Source organism: Zalophus californianus, chromosome 13, assembly GCF_009762305.2.
Source record: "Zalophus californianus isolate mZalCal1 chromosome 13, mZalCal1.pri.v2, whole genome shotgun sequence".
NCBI lineage: Eukaryota > Metazoa > Chordata > Mammalia > Carnivora > Otariidae > Zalophus > Zalophus californianus.
Genome location: NC_045607.1, coordinates 67,120,670 through 67,126,336, shown reverse-complemented (window position 1 = coordinate 67,126,336; position 5,667 = coordinate 67,120,670). Strand labels below are relative to the sequence as shown.

At 43.3% G+C, this 5,667-nt stretch overlaps 1 pseudogene; it reads right to left on the bottom strand.

The window, feature by feature from the left end:
- Positions 1-3,398: 3,398 nt before the first annotated feature.
- On the bottom strand, positions 3,399-4,322 carry LOC113934968 (annotated as a pseudogene).
- Positions 4,323-5,667: the final 1,345 nt, after the last annotated feature.

The following is a 5,667-nucleotide window of genomic DNA, read 5'->3' as shown; positions in this document are numbered from 1 at the left end:
GTTAGATCTTCTTTTTGGATAGATCCTTTAGGTAGGATATAGTGTCCTTCTTCATCTCTTTTTACAGTCTTTGTTTTAAAATCTGATTTGTCTGATAGAAGGATTGCCACCCCAGCTTTCTTTTGGTGTCCATTGGCATGGTAAATGGTTTTCCACCCCCTCACTTTCAATCTGGGGGTGTCTTTGGGTCTAAAATGAGTCTCTTGCAGACAGCATATGGATGGGTCTTGTTTTTTATCCAATCTGATAGCCCGTGTCTTCTGATTGGGGCATTGAGCCCATTTACATTCAGGGTAACTATTGAAAGGTATGAATTTAGTGCCATTGTATTGCCTGTAAGGTGACTGTTATTGTATATTGTCTGTGTTCCTTTCTGATCTATGCTGCTTTTAGGCTCTCTTTTTGCTTAGAGGACCTCTTTCAATATTTCTTGTAGGGCTGGTTTTGTGTTTGCCAATTCCTTTAGTTTTTGTTTGTCCTGGAAGGTTTTTATCTCTCCTATTTTCAATGATAGCCTAGCTGGATATAGTATTCTTGGCTGCATATTTTTCTCGTTTAGTGCTCCGAAGATATCATGCCAGTCCTTTCTGCCCTGCCAGGTCTCTGTGGATAGGTCTGTTGCCAGTCTAATGTTTCTACCATTGTAGGTTACATATCTCTTCTCCCGAGCTGCTTTCAGGATTTTCTCTTTGTCTCTGAGACTCATAAGTTTTACTATTAGATGTTGGGGTGTTGACCTATTTTTATTGATTTTGAGAGGGGTTCTCTGTGCCTTCTGGAATTTGATGCCTGTTTCCTTCCCCACATTAGGGACGTTCTCTGCTATAATTTGCTCCAATATACCTTCTGCCCCTCTCTCTCTTTCTTCTTCTTCTGGGATCCCAATTATTCTAATGTTGTTTCATCTTATCGTATCGCTTATCTCTCGAATTCTGCCCTCGTGATCCTGTAGTTGTTTATCTCTCTTTTTCTCAGCCTCTTTATTTTCCATCACTTGGTCTTCCATATCGCTGATTCTGTCTTCTGCCTCATTTATCCTAGCAGTTAGTGCCCCCATTTTTGATTGCACCTCATCAATAGCCTTTTTGATTTCGACTTGGTTAGATTTTAGTTCTTTTATTTCTCCAGAAAGGTTTCTCTAATAACTTCCACACTTTTTTCAAGCCCAGCTAGTATCTTTAAAGTCATGATTCTGAACTCTAGGTCTGACATCGTACTAATATCTATATTGAGTAGGTCCCTGGCAGACGGTACTACCTCTTGTTCTTTTTGCTGAGGTGATTTTTTTCGTCTTGTCATTTTGTCCAGAGGAGAACAGATGAATGAGAGAACAGAATGCTAACAGGTTAACAACGTCTCCAGCAAATATACTCTATACAAATCAGAAAAGACCTGAAACCAGGGGACAAGAAAGGAAAAGAAAGAAGAGGGAAAAGAAAAGGAAAAAGAAAAAGATAAAAACAAACAAAAACAGAACAAAACAGAAAAAAACAGTATGATCAAATATGATCAGGCTAGTGCATAGATCAGTGCCACACACTAGCTTTTGGGCATATTTTGGTCTGTTAGAAGAAAGTGCCTGCTAAAATTTTAAAGGAAGAAAGACTTATATATGTACAAAATAAGGGTTGATACAATGAAGGGATGGCAGATGACTGTAAAGATGAAAATTATAAAAGATTTTATAAAAGGACTTGATAAGATAAGAAGTTGTTTTTAAAAAGAAAGAAGATTTAGAAAGAAAAAGAAAAAAGAAAAAAAAAAAGGGAGAGAATGTGATCAGGCAGGAGACTAGAACAAAGCCATACACTAGTGATTTAGGGTATATTTTGATCTGTTAGAAGAAATTGTATCTCAAAATTTTAAAGAGAGAACAACTTATATATATATATGCCAAAAATAAGGGTAACTACTATGAAGGGATAAAAATATGACTCTAAAAATGAAAAATAAAAAAATTTTTTTAAAAAAGGGATTGAGAAGATGTTTGAAAAAGGGAAAAAGAAAAATTAAAAAAAAAACAGTTAAAAAAATTAACTTTGAAAAACTAATGAATTATGGTAAAAAAGCCATGAATTCTATGTGCAGTATTCCCCTAGCGCTGGAGTTCTCCTGTTCTCCTTGATTGGTAAACTTGGTCTTGGCTTGCTGGCTGTTCGTGCTGATCTTCTGGGGGAGGGGCCTGTTGCCGTGGTTCCCAAATGTCTTTGCCGGAGGCGGAATTGCCCCGCCCTTGTGAGTCTGGGCTAAGCAAGCTGCTCCAGTTTGCTCTCAGGAGCTTTTGTTCCCTGCAAGCTCTCGGTACAGCTTTGGAGGACCAGGGTGAAAACGGCGGCCTCCCAATCTCCGCCCGGAGGAGCTGAGAACTCGGGGCCCCGCTCCTCAGTGTGCCCCCAGAGAAAAGCAGTCACTCCCATCTCCCCGGTCTCCGGCCGCACTCAGTGCTCACCCGGCCTGTGACCGAGCGTTGCTATCTCTGGCACCTGACCCCGGGTGGAGTCTCCAAACCCAGCAGATCCCTGCGGTGTGCTTCCGTGCCACTCCTCCCCAGGGGAGGAAGGGGAGTCTCCCTGCTCTGCCGCTTGTTGGGTCCCTGCTGGAGGAGCAGTGGCCCGACTGGGCCGTGGATCACAGTTTATGGCCACCCCGAGCTGAGAGCCCGCGCCTCGGCTCCGTCTCTGCAGCCGGCTTCCCCGCTCCGATACCCGGGAGCTCTGCTGCACTCAGGCACCCCCGGTCTTTCTGTGACCCCAAGGGTCCTGAGACCACACTGTCCCGGGAGGATTCCACCCCCCGCTTAGCCACTGGAGCGACGTCCCTCAGCAGAGCCGACTTCTAAAAGTTCCAATTTTGTGCTCCGCGGCTCTAGCACTTGCCAGAAGCGGCCTACGGAAGCCCCCTCCCCCGCCGTCTATCCTCCCGAATATCGCCTCGAATTCACTTCTCCGCACGTCCTACCTTCCAGTAAGTGGTTGCTTTTCTGTTCAGAGAGTTGTTGCTATTCTTTTCTTCGATCTCCTGTTGAGTTCGTAGGTGTTCAGAATGGTTTGATCCCTATTGAGCTGAATTCCTGAGACCAGATGAATTCCAGGTCTCCTACTCCTCCGCCATCTTGCTCCGCCCCCCCCATTAGTTTTTGATGTAGTGTTCTATGACTGGAATATTTTAGTTACACTGTGATTGAATACTTCATTTTAGAATTAGATTTTGGAAAGTTTGTGTTAAAAAAATCAAAATATTTGAACGTTTGATTAAATAGGATCATAGATCATTAAGCAACGATATTTATTCAACTGAAGTGAAAATAAAAGGTTGTTTTGTTTTGTTTTAAGAAAAGTAAGCTTTTATTCCCCTGTTTCACAAATAAAGTGGGCTGGGTTGGTTGCTTTTTTTGGTGATTAGTCAAAGAGACCAAATCCCATATCCTCGTCCCACTCTTGTGAATCTTCCTTTGCTTCCACCTTGGCTGTGGCCGTGGCAGCCACGGGAGCGGTAGCCATGAATGCAGGTGGATCAGCCAAGAAGGCCTTGACCTTTTTTAGCAAGTGGAAGTGTGATCAGTCTCCACAGACAACGCCAGGACCTCCTTGTATCTGTTGATGGTAGAATGGGGCACTGATGCAACAGTCGGGTAACCTAGCTGCAAGACGTCCTCGGGCAACACTGCAGATGCCCTCCGGGAAGCAAGAATGCATTTGCCTCTGTGATGTCAAGCCCTTCAGGGTTGTAGAAGCTGCTGTAGTGCAACACCTGCTGGACAACCAGCCTGAAGGACAAGGGGGAGATGTTTAGCTTATTCAGCTGTGTGGCTTCCCTGGCTCCCACTCTTTCTCTGGTCTTAATCAGCTGCACCTCACTCAGGATTTCACTGGTACCCCTGGAGATTCTAGTGGTGATGTCTAAAGTCTGGAAGTAGGAGGCCTTCTCAGGCCCCCAGACAAATGTGGTGGGCTGGCACCGTGACTTTACTGGGACTATGACACCAGTACTGGCGGCAGCTGGCACCTTATTGGTCAGGAGCATGTCCCTGATCTCAGTGAGGTCCTCCCTGGTGAACACGAAGCCCACATTCACCCAGATATGAGGCACTAGTTTCTCGAGAGCTGGGTTGTTCTCGCTGGATGCCCTCAGATGGCCTTGAACGTCATGGTGTTCCTGCCCTCGGCACCACAACCTTCCCGTGGCGGGACATGCAGATCTGCTGTGTCTTCTTGGAACCCACGTTGTCAGCTCCACAGTAGAGCATTTAGATGATCATCCAAAAGTTGGATGATCTTAAGGAAGTAGTTGAACTTCCAGGTCGTGCTGTCTTCGCTGGGCATCATGGCGGAGCATCAGGGACGGGCTTGCAGGGTTGAAAGATGATGTTCCTCTCACAGGGATGCCTGGAGAGAGGAGGGCCAACAATAAAATATTTTAAAGGTAAATGCAGAAGGTTACACAGTTGTGAACAAAATTCAGCTCTTTTAATATTAAGACTCAGTTTTCTTGAATAATCTGATGAAGACAAAGCATTAAAAATTTGTATATCTAGGCCATTGGCCTTTACATTAAATGTAAGGAAAAACTTTGTTTATAATTTTTTGTAATAAGCAAACCAACAGTCTAAGAAAATTTTTTGTCTGTAAAAAGAGAAAAAACCTAAGTTCTAATTTTGCATCAGTATACTTTTGGTATTAAAACTCATTCTTTAATAAAATCTTAAATAAAATCTATTTTGGCATGGCTTGTAAGAATCCAGGCAGGTTTCTCTTTTGTTTTGATGGCAACACCTCATAAGGTCCTTCCCAGGGAGGTGACAGCATATGCTTTTTTCCAAAGACCTTGATGTCTACTTGGTCTTCCGGTTGAAAGGTGTGGCAAGCCTCATCAGTTGGTAGAGGCCATGCCTCTTTTACCTATTGGTGATGTGCCTCAGGTAGACAAGGTAGTCCTTGTTTAGAGTTAGTCATAGCATCACATTTTTCACTTACTCCATGCATGGAAGGTTTAGAGATGTCAGTAGGCTTTGACGATCAAACACTATTTCAAAAGGGGTCGATCCATGTCTCCTACTTGGAGCATTCTGGATCTTAATAAGGGTCAGGGGCAATGTCGTTGGCCATTCATGCTTAATTTCTTGGTATTTCCCTACAGTCCTTCTTATGTCTAGATTTTTACATTCCATTTGCCCGGATGATTGAGGATGATATAGGGTATGAGGTTTTAACAGGTACCCGAGAGTTTTTGCAAGCAAGTGGTTTATCTCTGCTATCAAATGAGTTCCTTTTTTCTGACTTAATCCATAAAGGAATGGCAAAAAGAGGAATGGTCTGAGGTATTAATTTCTTTACTACTGTTGTGGCATCTAGTCAGAGAGCATCAGCCCATCCACTGAGCATACAGACAATGACCAAACAGTGAGAGTAGCCCAAGGCTAGGGGCAAATCTATAAAATCCATCTGAAGTTCCTGAAGGTAGTGTGGGCCTAGGAGGACTTCCTGGGGTATGCTAATTACTTCTAGGAATTTTCTGACATTTACAAGTAGTGCACTGGGAAATAATTTGGTCAGGAATGTTGTAGATGCTAAGGCAAAATCAATTGTCTTTTAGTTCCTTAATTATCTTTACAGATGTGTCCAATTTGTAGGGAGATAAGTACAGGCCAAATGGTTAAAAAAAAAAAAG